Consider the following 20353-nt stretch of genomic DNA (forward strand, 5'->3'; position numbering starts at 1 on the left):
TATCTTGGTATGTTCTCACCAGGTTCAATTACCTGTAGCAGCAACAAGGTGAAGAAATGGGATTCTTTGAAGCACCTATGGATAGATTAAGGGACTGCTACTGATGAAATAGTAAGAATACCGTCATCTACTTCTCTTGGCTATTTAAAAATAACTTGGGAATAATTGCCATATATTTCTTCACCCTTGTAAACTGGGTGTAAACTTCCCCAGCCTGTTGAGGTACCTCTGAATGGCAGCGCAGCCATCTAGTGCATCAGGTTTTCCACTACTTTCCAAACTGTAGATCTCTCAAAGAGATAATCTGGTCATGTTTAGCAGACAGAGCTTATTTCACGTAAACCTCAAAGGCATGAGTTCTGTGCCATCCCATTCAATGCTGGTGAATGTAACAATTTAGAGACACTTTTCCCTTTTCTTCAAGTTCTATCCTTTCTTGCAGTCACCAGTGCCAAACATACTTGTGAAAAGTAACCTGGTAATGCTTAGTGAATGACTTTATCACAAATATGTGGCAACGTACTGTTCTTAAAAAGTTATGAATGCCTTCATGGAGATGAATTGTAGCAAGGAAACTGCGAACTGTTGAGTTTTAAAATAAGGTAAGAGCCTTAAGAAGTGTGTCATAGAATACAAACATGTCTTCTCCTCACTGGAAAACTTTATTTCACTGGTAGAAATGCATCCACAGTTGTCATACCCACTGGAGCCAGAATTAGCAACTACGCCCCAAATGCAAGGAGCTATGATTTTAAGCTTTTTCTATAATAAGGAAGGTAAATCCCTCAGTCTCACTTCGAAAACTTTATGTGCTCAGGAGAACTACCTGGGCTAGAGTTTGGGCCATATACCAGAGAACTTCACTATACTATAGCATAAAACTGACAAAGGAGAGAGAGAGACACGCACACACACAAGTTCTACTGAAAATTTTTTTAAAAATCGAGTCAGCTGACTGCTCGTGTAAGTTCATGTCCTGTTGACACAAGCAATGAGTGGTAGCTTTCTGAATACTGGCTCTTCTTCCTTGAGCTAGAGGGGAAAGGACCAGAGAAAAGTCAGCCACTTAAAGTCTCTTTGGGCTAACTATGTAGAAATACCAGCCAGCCTCCAAGAAGTCACCAGCAGGGCAGCCTAGAGCTGATGGAATGTTCCTTCATTGTTGATCTATGCCTTTCATGTTTAAAAAGGAAATGTAATGAAAATTTCTTAGACAACTTTCCATGAACAGTAAAATGGAGGCTTACAGTGGGGACATGTAAAAAAAAAAAAAAAAAAAAAAAAAAAGCATTGTTTGGCAGCTTTTTAGTCCAAAATGCAGCAAATTGTTTCCAACTACATTGCTCTCTAAGGAACCTTCAGAAGCAGGGCAATAGTCTCTATATTTTTATCTTTTCCATTTAATTGTTACTGTTTTATCACTTAGCTTTCAAGTTAGGATAATATTCATCATAATTTTTTATAGTTAGACTACTTTTTGTTAATTTGTTTTCCTGTTGTGCTTTGAAGTTGAAGTTCAAAACTGTGTATGATGAGGAAACATCTTACTCTGTCACAGCTGCTCTTTTCATATTAAACTTCTCCCCTGAATATAAGATGTTGCTATAGTTCTTTAAATAGTTTTTGTGTCCTGGAACATGGAAGGCAATCGGCCATATTTAACCTTTGGCTATATAAATGGAGTCACAGCGTTTCTTCTTATGGGATACTGTGATATGTTGGGTACTGGGGGAGCATAGAGTTTGAAAAACAGAATTGAAATATGTCGTGGTTTAACCCCAGCTAGCAGCTAAGCACCATGCAGCCGCTCCCTCACTTCCCCCCTACCCCCCGCTCCCAGTGGGATGGGGAGGAGAATCAGGAAAGAAGGTAAAACTTGTGGGTTGAGATAAGAACAGTTTAATAACTAAAGTGAAATATAATACTAACAATAATAATAGTGAAATATAATAATAATAGTAATGAATAGGAATATGACAAAAAAGAAGAAGAGGGGAAAAAAAGGAGGAAAAAAACCCCCCAGTGATGCACAATGCAGTTGCTCACCACCAGCTGACCGATGCCAGAGCCGCGATCCGCCCCTCCTGGCCAACCCCCCCCCCTCCGTTTATATACTGGGCATGACGTTCCATGGTATGGAATACCCCTTTGGCTAGTTCAGGTCAGCTGCCCCGGCTATGCTCCCTCCCAGCTTCTTGCACACCTGCTTGCTGGCAGAGCATGGGAAACTGAAAAGTCCTTGGCATAAGATAAGCGCTACTTAGCAACAACTAAAACATCAGCGTGTTACCAACATCATTCTCACACTAAATCCAAACCACAGCACTGTACCAGCTACTAAGAAGAGAATTAACTCTATCCCAGGCGAAACCGGGACAAAATATTGGACATAAGCCCACAAAATTAAAGCTCCCTCACCAAGTGGATTTCTTAGCTCAAAATACAATATTGTGATATTCAATGACAGGAGGAAAACTCTTGTTTGAATTGTCAGGGAGTTAGACTCAGTCCATCAGCAGATCAAACTAGTTTCTTATGGGTTTCTATAATTTATTCTGTTTCAGTTAGTTGGATCCTGGCACAACCTATTTATTGGCAAAAATACACTTTTTTTTTTTAAGAAAAGTTTATTTTACAAAATATTCTATTAAAAACTTTAAAGCCTTTTTAAAAATCCTATTAGGTAATCCCTGTCACAAATGATTAATAATTTACTTAGCATGTCTGGTGACTGCAGATGACACTTGAGTATAGTTAACTTCTCTAAAACTTCCCATGTTCTTTGGCAAATTTGCAATGTAAGGAATTTCCTACTCTTGTTAGTTTACACGTTTGTAAGACATATGCTCTTAATATATGCTAAGGAGATGCCTAGTTCAAGGTGTTTGATGATGCTATAGACTTAAGGAGTTGCTGTGTCCTTTCTACTTCCTCAACAGCAGAGAGACCCTAAAGGATCTGGAGGTATTTTGGCCCTAGGATGTGAAGTAAGAGGAGAGGATGGCTGGAATGGGATTTTGTTCTTGGTGGTGCATATTTAACAAAATTAGAAGTTAACCTGAAAGACTGAAATTCAGGTGGCGTTTGCATTTGTCATTCAAAGACTGTGTCAGTAAACCTTGCTCAGTTGCAATATAATTTAATGATTCAAAGCTATGGAAGATCAAAAAATTACTAAGATGACTGTGGAATGGCCTTTCAGAAAGTTATTTTACAGCCAATAGTGTTTGTCTGCTTTGTGTCTGTGTATATAAGGTGGCAAAGTTAGAAGAAATGTGTTGAGAACAATTTTGTTTGTATTTCAAAGATGATTTAGTTTCACATTAACATTTCAGATGGCAAATTCATTGTTTATCAGCAATTTGATAAGCAATCTAATAAAGTTCTTTGGCGTTTGTAAATACTTCAGTACTCTCCTCCTGAAATGGGAATTTGTATCTTTTCTCACAGTTACATATAACTACCCATAAGAGAGTCCTGCGTTCCCTGCACAGGGCTGTGATGGGAGTTGGAATCGGTGTTCTCTCTTTTTGGAAGCGAAAGAAAACATAACTGTGGCACAGCAAAGTAGCCTTCTTGTGTTCAGCAGCACAAAGGGCTAATATAAGGTGCGATTAATTAAGGATAATATCGGAAAATTTTTTAGAAAAACAATTTGCAATTTATGTATTTGAGCAATATATTATTGGATCATAAGGGTGGGAGACTACTTGTGATCTAGAGGTAAGTCACGAGTAATTCATGGTAGCTTTTTTTTTTTTAAGTGATTTCAGATAAGTGTCTAAGTCTCATATAAATTCAAGAGAGCTTAGGGTGCAAAATTGCTCAGATTCTTCAGAAGCAGTTAGGCTCCATCCTCCATGGGGAAAAAAAAGAAAGTGATCCTGGTAGTTAGACTGTTAAATTCTGGTGGGAAACTTCTATTTTAATCGAGTGCTTACTATATCAACCCATGTATGTTTATAAAATGACCTGGCAAAACTTTTGTGTAGTTCTGAGGAAGTGCTGATAGATTAGTGTTTAGACTAGGCCTCAAAGTGATCTTTTGATAAAATTCAGAGTGTGTGAATGCTGAGTGCTGCTGATCTCCCACTTCTGCTTTTTGTCTCATGAGTAACTTGGGGTTTTGTTTTTGTCCCATGTACCACGGGGCTTGTCCAGATACTCCCGCACCTTCTCTTGGGTTTGTGCCAAATACACATGCAAGAGGCTGATGTTCAACTCTGCGGTCGCCATTCTCATGTCACTGAAGTAGTTTGTATTTCACTGGCAGTGTGCGTACCAGAGCTGAGATCCCCTGATGAAATACTTCTTACAGTCAGAGCCGGTCTAACTTTTATCCTAAGAGAATAAGGATGCCTGCTGTGCGTGAAGTTTTTACTTTCCTTACGTAGTGAGGCAGAAGTGCATTATGACTTCTGATTTCAAATCTGGTTTTCAAATTCTCTCCTGTCTTCACAGCTGATTTAATTAATGTCGAGAATGTAAGCAGTGAACATGACATGTGAGTGTCTTAATTGTGTTTCACTTTGGTTTTGGAAAGATCTGCTCCCAGCACTGCTGGAAGGAGTGGAGAAGCTCTTTTGATAAATCTAATGCTACTTATGGATACAAAGTGTTCATCTGCTGCCTACATAAAATTTCTTTCAGGTTCTAGCTAGACTTCCTGGTGTGGTGTTTTTTTGTTTTAATCGTTTTATTTGTGAGCACCTTTTTTACAACAGCATAATTGTCGTCAGCAGTTGAAATTAAAAACAGTTGTCATATGCTGCCACTCCTATTTTGCCTCTCTATCGATGGCATCTATTGGTACATGTAGCTATGTAAAGAACAACTTTCTCTCCTTCTGCCATGTTAAAAAAATTATCGGTGCATTCTCGCCATCTTTTCCTTGTAGCTAAAGCGAGCACATTATCATGTTTCTAATAATTCTTCAGTGCAAGTTTGTATTTCCTGATAATACTAGATTCTTTCTAGGCCTTTCTCTCTGTCTTTAGTTTTAAAATAGTCTGGCAGAGTAGGGGAAGCAAGAAACAAGGAGAAGAAAGATTGAACACATATTCAAAATCGCTGTGATGTGGATGGGGAAGGAAGGAGATGCGCATAACGTTTTAGTGGTGGGAGCTTCCAAATGTCCTAGGAGCAGGGAGCTACTGCCACACTGGTGTGCTAGACACAGTGGACCTTATATGCTGCTTGGCTCTCGCAGATGAGCTGGTGGAGGCTTGCCTTGGCAGGTGGCAAAGTTTCACTGATCAGCTTTACTTGCCATGTTTCTATACAATGCAGAAGGTGGGTGTTGCTGTCACTGAACTTGTAGAAAGGGGCAATGAAGTGTTGAGATGACAGCTTTTTGGGGAAAAAAAAAAGTGAGGGGGGCATTGCATGTGCTAAGCAAATTGAAAAGTGGTGTTGCGAAATGCAGTCATGCGTTTGCCAGCTTTAATAACTTGTGCGCCTTGTTAGTTCTAAATGGTTTAAAAATGTTTGCAAGTTGCTAAGTAGCTGCTGTGACAGCCTAAGATTTTAATGTAAAAAGTCATATGCGTTCACTGTCCTTAACAAGTACAAGCATATGAATTAGCGGCACTGGAGCCATCCCCTCCGCCCTTGCCTTTCCAGACACTGTGGCAGTGACTCCTTGAGCACTGGCACTCAGTTTTGGCATGTCTGTTGTGACAACACAGGGAAGGAGTTCTGCTTCCCTAAGCAAAGCCGTGCATTGGTTGTATTGGTTTTTGGAGGCTTCTGCCTTCAAGAAGTCAGGTGTGGATTTCAGGAACTACGTTAACAAGTGTTAGTTGTTAGGGGTTTTTTTCTGCTGTTATTGAGAGTGAGGGTATTCAGGACTATGAGGATTTTATGATTAATTTACAATCAGTTTCAAAGTATTGGGATGAACATTTGTGAAGAAAAGTTTGTCCTACCACAATATAAGAAGTAGTTGTCTTTGTAGCAGTTACCAAGGCTAACTCTGTACAGAGTGTAGAAGAGATGAAACTCAAAGGATGACTCTTGTTGGCATTTACTCATTTACGGCAGATGAGGCACTTAACTAGTTTGTTTTGGCACTTGTGTTTGCACTGGACCCATTCCTTCCGCTAACAACTAACAGAGTATAATCTAGCAAGACAAGAATATGTATTTGGAGTTCTTGTTGTCTGATGGATTTTGTCAGTTTTAAACAAGCTTTTTCTTGTGTTTAATTTTTGTTCCTGCTTGTTACAGTACTTCCTGTTACACACACAACATCAAGAATATAAACTGTTACTGGCATCATCCGGGACATCCTGCAGCAGCAAAAGATTTTTCCATTAGGAAGCTGTTTCACTGTTTCCTTTTATTTAGTACAAAAAGGGACTTTTAAAATAAATTAAAAAGAATATATAAAGTTTAAATTAAGAGAATGCATTTCCATGCTGAAAGCTGGTTGTTATCTATTGTGAGGATTGAGAAATCCAGGGAAATAGGGAAATTTGGTTCAGAGAAAAGATTAGAGTGTACCTTTTGTTCTTCCTTAAACATGCGTTTGTTCTGTCAGATACATAGTCCTAGTTTAACGTAATGGAATGTGAAGCCTGGATTATCTCTGAAGCTCTTGCAGCCCACAGAGATTTGCTTACTAGTGCACGGCTACTTCTTCATTGCCAGCTGAGGGAAATGGAACATATGGCACCCATGGAAAACACAGGTTGCAGGCTGTCTGGCCCAGCCTGCTTCCCTGAAGAAAGGGAAGAAAGAGAACGGTGTTTGGGATGAAGGGGGGACAATATTAGGGAACTAAATAGCAGTGTAGGACTGTTACATGATCTCTTGTAGTCTGTGTTGATGTTATGACAATTAAAAGGAATAAACTTCAGTTTGCTAAAGTCAAAAGATAGAATTTGCTGACTTTTCAAGGAAGATTCAGGTTAGTGTGAATATTGCAGTTAAAAATACCTAGCAGATTTAGCTTTTCCAGGAATAGCAGTACAAGTATGTTTGGAAGCTAATATACTTCATCAAAGAAGAAATGGAATTATTTTTATTGTCTAGTAGGTGAAAAGCACAAGTTAGTCATTGGATGAGTTTGGGAGAAAGAGGGAAGGTGAGGGAAAACCTCAGAAACTTCAGTATGTGTAGCTCAAATTAGTTCCTTGATATTATTTCTCTCGATTTTTGTTATTCAGTAATATTTTAATCATGAAGGATAATTTAGAAATAAGCAAGACTATTGCAAAGCGGAGGAGCATTGCTGTGCCACTGTATGCAGTTTGCTCAGGCCAACCTATTCTCTGCATGCTTCTCTCAGTCTTCCTGTGTAAAACTTTTAATTATAAACTATGGCAGCTTTATCTTAATTTGCAGTTTCATTAAGCTATTCAGTAAAGTGGCATTTAGATTCTCTTATTCATATAGGATTTTTCAATTTTTTAAAAGAATATGAAGAATATTTAAAAATTAAAAACTACTGGTCACTGTTGATAATCTCCTTAGATTACTACCATTTTTTTCACTTTTTGACTAGCTTTTCTGCATTGTATAGGAAATTATTCTACTGTAGTGTAACTGCCAGCGTTACAGGCAAAGCAGAGTGTTTTGGGGGGTTTTGTTTGTTTTGTTTTTCCTGTGACTAAAGCCAGCTGTAGTCCATCCAGAAAAGAGTGAGAGAGTTTTTCCAGTTCTGTTGTGGGGCTCAGCACAGACTGTTTCCACATCCCCACCATATTTTTTGCCTCTCACAGAAGTGGTGAGTCTTGTTGGTTTTGGCTGGGTAGTTTTCTTCTGTCCACTTTCTCATTCAGTCTCTGGGAGAGAGGGGGAGATGTATAAAGATATAGAAATGAGAAAAGAAATGCCCACTTTCTAGCCTATACATTTGAACCTGCTATGCACAAATGCCTTAGGCTTTTCAGCACAGAGATCGCTTGGTGCCAAAAAGAATGGAAGTGGGTTGCCCTGAGCTGGATGGCAGAGCAAGTTTTGAAGGTTTGAGGATCACCTCTCACAGCAGAGTTCTTCTACTGCTTCAGTGAGGGCAGGAGGATTAATTTGAGAGGATAAAGCTAAACTGAACCAAGGCCACTTTAATTCTGAACACCAGCATCCTATGTGAAGATTTAGTGTGTTTTAGAAGCATTTTCATATTGAACCTATTGCAGTGCGTCTTAGCGCGTTGACATTTTCATTCTCACAGATTCCATTCTTACATGACAGATGTTGTTACAACACCCTTCGTTGTGGAGGAGGAGAACATCTGGGCTTTGCAAGAAGTGCCCAGAATCCCAACTGGAGGAAGGAATCAAAGGAAGAGGGATCAGCACAAGAGTGAGTGCTGAGCTTTGAAAGATGGTGTCTGGTCTTCAGTTGCGTGCCAGAACTTTTAATTTGTAGTTTTCCGTTAACAGTAAGAATACTGGAGCCCAGATTATTGTGAGTTTTTTTGGTAGCCAAAAAAAGTGCGATACGCTATAAAGAGCTAGATGGTGATTGCTTGGAAAAGTATAGGAAAGGAAGCTGCCCCTTCATGTTTATTCCATAGAACACTGTTGAAACAGGATTTGTGGGACTGCATCAAGGTATATCAAGACATTGATTATCAGTGTTTTTTCCCTGGAAATGAGCTGGTGAGAATCTAATTTTGCCTGATGCTGCTGGCCAAAGTGCAACATTAGAATCGATAGAGGAAAATGACCTACTGAGTATTGGACCTGTCAGAAAACAAAGCAATAGCAAAGCTGTCCTGTTAGATGTTCAGATATGTTGTGATCTAGATAGGGTAAAGGAGTTGACCTTCATCACATACCTTGGCATACCTTGGTTTTCAATGTGTTTTAATTATAGCGGTTTTATTTGGTGTCTTTTTTACATTGCAGTTCTATTTCTTGGGATTAATAGTAGTTTGCAATATGTATTTGCCTGAAGGATTGCACAGAAATGTAGCTAGAAACCTACAGATCAAAAAAATACACAGTCTCAATAAAGAAGAAAGATGAAGAGTGGGAAGAAAAGAATATAACATGGAAATATCTGTTGGGTCTTCACTATTTATTTATTTGTTGCCTGCTTGGATTTTTGTGAAGACTGTGTTTCCAAAAGTGCTAGCTAAACTGAGGGAAAAAGGAAGAGGGATGCGGGGGAGACTAGAAGGGGGTCAGGACAGAACGTATGAGAGAGAGGTGAGACTGAGAAGGGGTAGAAGGAGGATGGAGAGAAAGGGGATCTGAGAGACTGCAAAGGGAGGGAGGGAGAAAGTGGGCTCAGGAAGAGCACTGTGTCAGTCACTCTGTATGCTATTTACTTTCTCCTCTTTTTCCTTTATATTTAGAGAGACAGATCTTTCTCTCATCACTGTATGGTAGAGCCTTGCTGGTAGTATTTTTTTCAGCTTCTTGATTTCATTTGATATGTGGTGCTAAAACAAAGCTGCTTTCCCAACATTGAAAGAAATCTCTCTGCTTTCTTGCATCACACTTATTTTCAGATCTCTGCCACATGAACTTCAGAACAAGAAGAACTTGGGGGGGATTGCCATTCCATTACTTTTGAATGTGGTGATGAGATAATAAGTTAATTAACTGCAGTATCAGCCATTTTATATGATATAAACGAACCTTCCTATTCAATGTTAATTGTTAATTATAAAAAAAAATACATAGCACTAGCATATGTGTATTACCTTTTTAGTAATTATTTGCCCCATTTTGCATCTCTTTATGATACTCTAGTCACATCAGTTATAGCATGCTTGAAGGGGAAACTTCCTGTCATTTATTTGCCAGTATTTGCAGGAATAGTCTGGGGTGTGAGGGTCAGGAAAACTATAAATTCTCATATTGCCCCTGTTTAGCACAGTGTTTCTCAGTCAAAGATGAGTTTTCAGACTACCACTTTCTTAAAATATTTACAGACATTTAAGTCTATATCCTGTCCATCACTAGATAGGCTAAATTCCCTTTGAAGTGAGTAGGAGCCACTCATGTGTGTCAAAGGTGCAGGATGGGGCCTTTTATGGAGTGAGGTTGCTGTAAAGGGACACACACATCTTGGGGTTTGTTATGAAAGAACATCTCATGCCTAAGTATGTTTTGTGGTCCTCACAGCTTGAAATGAGTGTGTGTACTGGCTTCCAGTAATGTGTTTACTGGGAATTTTAATGCAATTCTAAATTTGATCATGCAGTGGGTATATTTTTTAAGGAGGTAATGGCAAATGTGCTATCCTTTTTCTAATGACTCAAGACTCTCAAATACACCTTCCCCCCCCCCCCCCCCCCCCCCCCCCCCCCCAGCCATGTGATATTTGTAAATGAGCATGTCCCGAGGCTCAGTACATTAATGTTGTAAGGTTGCCTTTGCTGAAGTCAGTCACCTGCAGTGAGCTCAGGAATGGCAGCCACAGCAATAAAAGCACTCGGCAATAAGCATTGAGGAAGTGTTACGGAAAGTCTGTCTTTGATTTGTGTGTATGTTGCAGTCAGTTTAAAGTCAGTGGTTGGAGCATGTGAATGTCACCTGAAGCAGCTACTGCTGCTCCTGCTGGAAGAGCTTTGTATAAATGTGTGCATATATATAGTTTATTTCCTGTTTTATAACATTGAGCTAGGCTGCAGCCTCTTGTTACTGCTGTCTAGTAATGACATTTTACTGTTCACTAACTGCAGCATTCACTGTTTATGGATTAATATGGAAAAGGTACTTGAAGTAAAACAGTAAGATTTTAAAGTAAGGTATTGATCTGACACAGGACACTTCGATGCAGGGAAAGACTCAAGAATGATAGGTCAGTCATTGCCTTTCTCAACTGTCTCACAGTAAGTGACAAGGTAGGGTTACTGACAGTTATATTTTTGTCCTGGTTTCAGCTGGCATAGAGTTAATTTTCCTCCTCGTAGCTGGTACAGTGCTGTGTTTTGGATTTAGTGTGAGAATGATGTTTATAACACTCTGATGTTTTAGTTGTTGCTAAGTAGCGCTTATCTTAAGCCAAGGACTTTTCAGTTTCCCATGCTCTGCCAGCAAGCAGGTGTGCAAGAAGCTGGGAGGGAGCATAGCCGGGGCAGCTGACCTGAACTAGCCAAAGGGGTATTCCATACCATGGAACGTCATGCCCAGTATATAAACAGGGGGGAGTTGGCTGGGAGGCGCAGATCGCTGCTGGGGCATCAGTCAGTGGGTGGTGAGCAACTGCATTGTGCATCACTTGTCTTTTCTTGGGTGTTATTTCTTTTTTTTTTTGTTATATTCCTTTTCATTACAATTATTATTATTATTTTAGTAGTAGTAGTAGTAGTTAGTAGTGTATTTTATTTTACTTTAGTTATTAAACTGTTCTTATCTCAACCCATGAGTTTTACTTTTTTTTTCCCCTCCGCCTCCTCACCCCACTAGGAGGGGGGAGAGGGAAGCGGCTGCGTGGTGCTTAGTTGCTGACTGGGGTTAAACCACGACAATTTTGTAGGCAAACTTTGCCTCAGCTGTGGTGTCTTTTTGGTGCAAATACGGTGTAAATTTGCCTCATCCTTCCGTTTCATAAATGAAATTACCAAAAGCTGGGTTATGATGTGGTCTAATGGACATGGCTTGTGCACCTGGTGAGATGGCCTTAAGTAGCCAACTTGAGTTTGAAGTGGGTGGCCTCTGTTCTGTAGCAAAAGTACATTATTTGGGGAATATTCACTGTCAATTAATTATGAGTAGTATAAGACTATTGTGATTTCTTTAAAGGAATAACCTCTTATGAACTCTGATTAAAAAGCCGATATTTTTCCCCCCATCTGCTGGTGTAATTCCTGCATGTGGTATTGTGGCATAAGTTTAAAACTTGAGAACTAGCTAAACCAGTGAATTTGGATCTTAATGGAGTTATTAAGTTCAGGATGAAGAGTAAGGAAAGGGACAGATGATTCTGTCTTACTTGAAAGGGAAAGGAGCTTAGCTGAGGGGAGTGCTTAGGAATCTTCATTGCTATAGAAATCTGTTAGGACTAGGTAAATTGTACACACAGCTTTGGTATGATGGTATTTTTCAGAGTATTAGTTCAGCTGACTTTAATGAGTTGCTACTGAGTAACGTTGGTGCAGGAGAAAGAACTGAGCTGAAAGGTTTTCATTTATGTCCTTGTAGCATAAGAAGCTTTACACATTTGTCTTGTTGGAAGGCTTCAGCTGTTCCAGTTCCAGACTCAGCTTTGTATTTGTTGGATATGTAACTTTTCTTTTTCACAGCTACAGAAATTTTCTAGAGCCTTGCTTTCAGTTCTTTGTCACTGAAAAAGGGGTTTTTTAACTTTTATCTTTCATTCTGTGTAAATGAGTTGTATGCTTTGTGTAGCATCTCCTTATGCAAATGTATACCTTAAGTTTGATTTATCGGAAGTGTGTAACATGAATGATCTTACTGATACGAAAACATGATCCAAGGAGAGCATGATTAAATGACAGCTGGACAGCTAGAAGTAGCCTCATGTTTGCACACTCTGGCCCTCAGTGGGGACCTCAGCCATCCTAATAACAGCCAGAGGGACAACACAGCATGGCGTAAGCAATCTAGGAGGTTCCTGGGGAGCATTGGTGACAACTTCCTGACCCAAGTGACAGAGGAACCAACAAAGAGAAGTGCTCTGCTGGACCTCATACTCATAAAAAAGGAAGGACATGTTGGCAATGTGGAGGTGGAAGGCAGCCTTGCCTGCAGTGACCAGAGCTCAGGATTCTGAGTGGAGGGAACAGGGCAAAAATCAAGATCACAACTCTGGACATCAGGAGAGCAGACTTTGGCCTCTTCAGGGATCAGCTTGAAAGAGTGACATGGGATCAGGCCCTGAAGGGAAGAGGGATGCAAGAAAACTGGTTGATACTCAAGGATCACCTCCTTCAAGCTCAAGAGCTGTCCATCCCAACAAGCAGGAAGTCAAGCAACAAGCTAGAAGGCCTGCATGGATGGACGAGGAGGTCCTGCCAAAACTCAAATGTAAAGAGACTACATAGAAGGTGGAAGCAGGGACAGGTAACTGGGGAGGTATATAGAAATGTTATCTGAGAATGCAGGGATGAGGTTAGGAAAGCCAAAGCCCAAGTGGAGTTGGGTCTAATGATGGATGTCAAAGGCAACAATAAAGGTTTCTGTAAGTACATAAGTAGCAAAAGGAAGACTAGGGAAAATGTGGGCTCATTGCTGAATGGGGCAGGAGCCCTGGTGACACAGGACATAGAAAAGGCTGAGGTACTGAATGCCTTCTTTGCCTCAGTCTTTACAAGTAAAGACATCAGAAAAGTCTTCAGAAATCTAAGGACCCAGAAACCAGGCAGAAAGTGTGGAGCAAGGAGGACATACCCTTGGTGGAAGAGAATCAGGTTAGAGAATAATTAAGCAAACTGTGCATACATAAGTCCATGGGCCCTGGTGGGGCACCCACAAGTACTGAGGGAGCTGGCTGATGTCATTGTGAGGCCACTCTCAGTAATCTTTGATCAGTCATGGCAACTGGGAGAAGTGCCTGAGGACTGGAGGAAAGCAAGTGCCACCCCCATCTTCAAGAAGGGCAAGGACCTAGAGAACTACAGGACGATCAGCCTCCCCTCGATTCCTGGGGAGGTGATGGAGCAGCTAGTCCTGGAAACCATTTGCACATTAAGGACAAGAAAATCAACCAAGGTGAAGTCATGCTCGACCAACGTGATAACCTTCTACGATGAAATGACTGGCTTGGTAGATGAAAGGTGAGCAGTGGATATGGTCTGCCTAGACTTCAGTAAGGTTTTTGACACTGTCTGCCATAAGATCCTCACAGAGAAGCTGATAAAGTATGGACTGGATGAGCAGGCAGTGAGGTGGATTGAAAACTGACTGAATGGCCAGGCCCAGAGGGTGGTGATCAGTGCCACAAAGTCTAGTTGGAGACCGCTAACTAGCAGTGTACCCCAGAGGTCAATACTGAGTCCGATCCTGTCTAATATCTTCATTAATGATCTGGATGATGGGGCAGAGTGTACCCTCAGTAAGGTTGCTGATGACACCGAACTGGGAGGAGTGGCTGATAAACCAGAGGGTTGTGCTGCCTTCCAGACCCACGGGACCTCAACAGGCTGGAAAAATGGGCTGACAGGAACATCATGCAATTAAAGAAAGTGAAGTGCAAAGGCCTGCACCTGGGGAGGAACAACCCCAAGCACCAGTTACCGTGCGCTGACTGGCTGGAAAGCAGCTTTGCAGAAAGGACCTGGGGGTCCTGGTGAACACCAAGTTGAACACGAGCCAGCAATGCGCCATTGCAGCAACAAAGGCGAATTGTACCCTGGGTGCATTAGGAGGAGTGCTGCCAGCAGGTGGAGGGAGGTGATCCTTCCCCTCCCCTTAGCGCTGGTGAGGCCCCACCTGGAGTGCCGGGTCCAGTTCTGGGCTCCCCAGTAAAAAAGAGGAAGAATCGCAGAGTCATCGAGGGAGGTTGTTCCTGACAAGTTCTTCTGTTTCCTCTTTAAAGCCTGTCCAGGTGCTACTACCAATTTTATAGGATACACACCTACATGTGTGCACATGCACATGTGCGCCTGCATCGTCTGTGATATCCTTTTCTATTTTTTGTATAAAATTATTTTAAAAATACTTTCAGTATGAATATTTTCAACAGTAGCAGATGCTTTTTTTATGGGGGTGGTAGCCTTTGCATGTTAAGCATGTGAACTGTTTTACAAAGCCTCATATCCCATGTGCAAAACCTTGGAGGATTTGACCAGAGGTTGTAAGTTCTGGTTCCAATGCTGATTTTGCTCTGATGCTTTCCTTCAGAGTGTTTGGAACGACTTAGAATAATGCAATGAAGGCTAATTTGATCCTGTGCTTTTATAGAACAAAATACCAGAATGAGCTGTGGAACTTTTGATTTATATAATTGTTCCTCGGTAAAAAATTATGTATTTAAGCTTTTTTTCTAAGCTTTTAAGCTTGGTTTTCTAAGAATCCTGTAATTGAATGGCTTATTTGCAGATGTATTATCACTTCCACCTTTATACTTAGTAGCAGAAATAACATTGAAATAGTGAGTTATGTAGGTGTCAAATAAGTGGTGCCAGTGCAGAAGCAGACATTCAGCTATATGCGTAGCACTAGTCCAGATGGACTTATAAATCATTTTTAAAAAAGTATATTGTTTTTTTTCTCTAGAGAGCTTTTGATGGTGATTATTAAATATGTTTGGAGCCTCTTCCTCTGTTAATTAAACTTCGGAAATTGCAAAACTCTTATTCTTAATCATGTTCCCTGTCATCAGCAGGGGAAAAGTCACCAGAATGTGCTTTTAATATGTGGGATTTTAGAATGAATGAGAGCTGTTTCCCTGGTAACAGATGTGGAAAATGGTTCTGAATCCTACAGAATATGAATGGAGTATCTGAAATAGCTGTTGTTTTTTTGGTTGTTCACCTCCCTGCCCCCCCCCCCCCCCCATTTGTTTCTTTATACATTTATGGAGGGGGGGGTTTGCATTGTTGGTTACTAAAAAGCGACAGATAATACTTCAAAATATTGCTTGGCACAGATATCAGGAATGCTTATTGGTAAATGAACAAGAGAAGGGAAAACATTTTATTTTTGGGTTACATTCCTATTGGAAAACAAGAACTAACTGTGTATGAGTCGTAGAGATGAAATCTGCTTTGGCTTTTCCCCAGGTCATTAAAAACACTGTCCTGTCCCTGCCTTGTAGTAGTGGAAACGGTTGTGGCTTTGTTTTCATGTGACTATGTGCATTGCATTGTGAAAGTAATGCTTAACCTATGTGGCAGTCAGTAGTTGGAAGCAGAGGAAAAAAAATGAATGCTTGAAGTGACTGGAAGGAGGATAAATATGTGACATTAACTAATGTATTTACATCTTACCTTTTGAGAATATTCTGTCTCTTGACCTAGTCAGTACAATATGTATTCCATATTTTGGCAGTAGTGATTCAAGAGATCATTTCCTGAGGATAAATGCACTAAATGTATTATGGGGAAGTGCTTACCACAAATGTCACTGAGGAGTAAAATACACTTTGCCTGGGTTTTTTGGGCAATTTTGTTTCGTTTTGTTGGGGTTTTTTTTTTACGCAAATAACCTTTTTAAACTTGCTTGTAATAACAGGTTTCCAAGACCTTGGAGGTATATGGCCACGTTTTAAAGACCTCCATTCTCTAATGCTTCCAGAATGGATGGGATTAAGATGTGATTATATACCTCCAAGGTATACAACATTTTATTGTTCTATTATCTACACTTTCTGTACTACCTGCTTTTTATTACCCTATTACCATTTTTATTATTCGTAATGTAAAAACTGTACTCCATTTTCTTAAGCCCCACCACCTGAAGTCTTAAAACACAAGTTCCAATTTGTGTGTCTCCATTTGTTTTCCAACTATTTTAACTAAAAAATACTCAATCCAGATCTGATTGTGTATGCAGTTTCATCCTGAAATGCAGTTATCTTTAGCTTAATATCTCACAAGTATGCATATTGGCCTGACTATTCCATATTCAAACTCTTTTTGAAAGCCCTGCCACTTTTTAACATGCTTTAAAATGATGCTTTGTCAAGATGTGCTTCAAAAGCTTTGTTTCATTTTAAGCTAATGAGCCCTGAAGATTTTTTTAGATAGCTTATGGGAATGGAGAAACAAAGAGCATTTATTGTTGGATTTGCACAGAGACCCTGTATTCTGGGTTTATGACAGGGCACAGCTAGGCACATAAGGAGTTGCTGGAAGGAAGAATACAGAAGGAAGACTGTGCACTCTACCTAAGGTCAGGGTAGAGAGCACAAAGCTTTTAAATCAACTTGTGTTCAGGATTATGAGACGTCAAGGAGTAAAGCAAGATGGCTCTGTTTTTCACCCGTGTAATTCATAGCACTGTATAAATCACTTGTGTAGGCAATTTTCATTTGCTGTAGCTTGCTATAGACTAGATGAAATCAGATAATAATAAAACATAAACCTTAAATTTCTTAAACGATTAAATTGGATACATGCAGGAAAGAACTCTAGCTTGGATTACAGATAATGATCTCTTCAAACCTGGCTCCATCTACCTTTGGTGTTTGTGGGGCTTGGAAAAAAGCATCTTTCTGTAAAAGAGGAAATTGGATTTTTTAAACTTAATTTCACAGCATTGTTACATATTCCTGACAGTGAAGGTAACAGTCGCACAATGGTTTTTCTTTACTCAAACATTAGTAGAGGGCACTGTTGTAACGTGATAGGACTGTTTTTTCTGAGTTATAGAAAAATTTAGGCCAGCAATTCAACCTGGATTAATCAGAGTGTTTTCCTCTCAAATATAAGGGTTCCACTGGCAGTGAAAAAAGTTGGCAGTGGGGTTTTGTTTTGTTTTGTTTTTAAACTGAATTGTATTTATGTTGACTTCTTAAAGCTGACGTGCCAGGACTGCCTTTCTGAGGGCTGTGATATATAATGTGACATCAGCATTTTACTGAAACTAATTCCTCCAGGAATTTGTTTCACATGTATTTCAGCGTATCTCTATGTTCCATCTCTCTCAAGTAAACCAATACAATGCCAAAATTAAAGAAATCCTGAACATTTGTTGAAAGAACAGCTATATTAATCTTCTTTTTACAGACAAAAATATTTAATATTTTTTATTCCTTGATTAGAAAGTTGCTTCACTCTTCTTCTGATGAGTGCTATAGGTCCTGGAGAGCAGAGTTGTGCTAGCTATGTCCTAGAGGACTGTAGACCAACATGGGCTGGAATAAGGGACAGCTACAGCTTTGAAAGGAAGTCCACAATGGATGATGCAAAATACGAAAGAAGGTCATAGAGTAAGAATTGATGACAGTAATACGTGTTTCAGAAAAATGGCTATGATATATGAGTGATACCTAACATATTACACTTTCATAGGTTATCTGGGTTTTGCTTGTTGTTACTGTTAATGGTTGGAGCTCTGCAGTTAGCATGATCTTTCATTAAAGTGATACTATGGTCTGCTATGGTACTGAGATACAGTATGATGAGGTGGGCACTCACAGTATTTTCCTGCTTTGTTATAGCTGAAGATGTAATTTTCAGAGGAACTCTTTCCTCTTTGTGCCGATATATTTTTGACACCTAGTGGTACTAAGTGTAAATTACTGGAAGTTTGTTAATGGGAATACTATCTTGCCAGCAGTAAATTCTTAGTGGAGAAGTGAAATCCTATAGCTTAGCCAGAATGGAGTTAATTGTTAAACTTCTGAAAAATTACAGTGAAGGTTTTAAGAAGAAAGTATAACAGGTATTTTTTGCTCCTGTACCATCCTTCACTTGGGGAAGAACAAGAAAAGGCCGTCCATGACCCTCTCATATAAAAGCTCTATAGGATAGGAATGGATTTGTTCAGTCACATCACATTGATGCTGAATAACAGGAAATATAGAGGAAATGAAAGGTATGGTGGGAAAGGGGTTGAGCAATTACAAGAGAAATTTTTCTGCTCAGTGTTAGTCAAGTTTGTAAGGATGACTGAAAGTTGCAAAAGAATATCGTGAGAGTAGGCAGTGAAATGGCAGGTAAAGTTAATTGTACATCAGTATAAAGTAATGCAGATTGAGAACAACTGTATAGCACATGCACTCTCTCTTTTAATTACTTACAGTACAGATAACATAATGATGCCGCTTCATAAATCTAAGTTTTGGCAGCACCTTAGTATTTGAAGTTTTGGTACTCTAGGTATATCTCAGAGGTAAACAGAACTGAGAAGGCTCCAACAAGGGTGAAGGGGATGATCAAGCTATGGACTTCCTTCCACCTGAGAACGTACTGACCTGGTTAGGACTCTTCAACCTAGAAAAAGTACAGCTGAAGGTGAATATGTGTGGTGGGTTGACCTTGTCTGACCTCCAGGTGCCCACCAAGCTGCTCTATCACTCCCCCTTCTCAACAGGACAGAGGGGAAAATATGATGAAAAAATTTGTGGGTCAAGATAAGGACAGGGAGATCACTCACCCATTAACATCACAGGCAAAATGGACTTGGCTTAGGGAAATTAATTTAATTTATTGCCAATTAACAACAGAAGGACAGTGAGAAATAAGAACCAATCTTTAAACACCTTCCCCCCACCCCTCCCTTTTTCCCAGGCTCAACTTCACTCCCGACTCTTCTACCTCCTCCCCGCGAGCAGCACAGGGGCATGGGGAATGGGGGTTGTGGTCAGATCGTAACACTTCGTCTCTGCTGCTTCTCCCTCCTCGCGCTTTTCCCCTGCTCCAGCCTGGGGTCCCTCCCACAGGATAGTCCTTCACAAACTTCTCCAACATCGGTCCTTTCCCCGGGCCGCAGTTCTTCACAAACTGCTCCAGCGTGGGTCCCTTCCACGGGGTGCAGTCCTTCAGGAACAGACGGCTCCAGCGTGGGTCCCCCATGGGCCACAGGTCCTACCAGGAGCCTGCTCTTGCATGGGCTCTCCACGGGCTGAAGTTTCCCTCAGGGCATGTCTGCCTGCTCTGGCATGGGGTCCTCCACGGGCTGCAGGTGGATATCTGCTGCACTGTTGTCCTCCGTGGGCTGCAGGGGGACAGCCTGCCTCACCATGGTCTTCTCCACGGGCTGCAGGGGAATCTCTGCTCCGAAGTAGAGAGCAGAGGTACCTGGAGCACCTCCTCCACGTCCTTCTTCACTGTCCTTGGTGTGTGCAGGGCTGCTTCTCTCACATTTTCTCACTCCTCTCTCACTCAGCTGTTGCACAGCTTTTCTTACCCTTTCTTAAATACGTTATCACAGAGGTGCTACCGACATTACTGATGGGCTCAGCTTTGGCCAGCGGTGGGGTCCCTCTTGGAGCTGGTGAAAGTGGCTGTCTGACATGGGGGAAGCTTCTGGCATCTTCTCACAGAAGCCACCCCTGCAGCCCCCTCACTTACCAAAACCTTGCCACATAAACCCAATACAATATGACAAAGGTGTATAAAATCACGAGTGCCTGGAGAAGGCAAGGGGGAAGATTTATTGAATAAAAGAAACAGAAATGAAGCTGGTGGATCCAGGCTCCGAACAAATGACATATCATGGGTGATAGAGCTCTGAAACTCCTTACTAAAATGGGTTGAGGATGCAAAAAGTTTCCATGGCTTTAAGGAGAGACCTGCCCAAGTACTTGAGACATATAGTAGGGCTACCAAATAGGTAGCATTCAGCTAATGAACACCTAAGCTAAGTCCTAACTTTTAAGATGCAGGGAGGGTTTTGTGGAGGAATTGTCATATATTCTGGCCCCTCTTTTTACTCTTCTCTTGGCCACCACTTACAAACTTGGTTGGAGACGGGACATTGCCTGAATGGACCCTTGATATGAGTCAGTGCAGACATTTTTCTGTTGTAAGGGTAATAGGAAA

General features: G+C 40.7%; 1 protein-coding gene across 1 annotated transcript in view; it reads left to right on the forward strand.

Annotated features, from left to right (window-relative positions):
- Nucleotides 1-20353, forward strand: part of GNA14 (G protein subunit alpha 14) — an 89846-nt gene that overhangs the window by 17842 nt on the left and 51651 nt on the right. The window lies entirely within an intron of this gene.

This window comes from Gymnogyps californianus, chromosome Z (genome assembly GCF_018139145.2).
Source record: "Gymnogyps californianus isolate 813 chromosome Z, ASM1813914v2, whole genome shotgun sequence".
In the NCBI taxonomy this organism is placed as follows: Eukaryota; Metazoa; Chordata; class Aves; order Accipitriformes; family Cathartidae; genus Gymnogyps; species Gymnogyps californianus.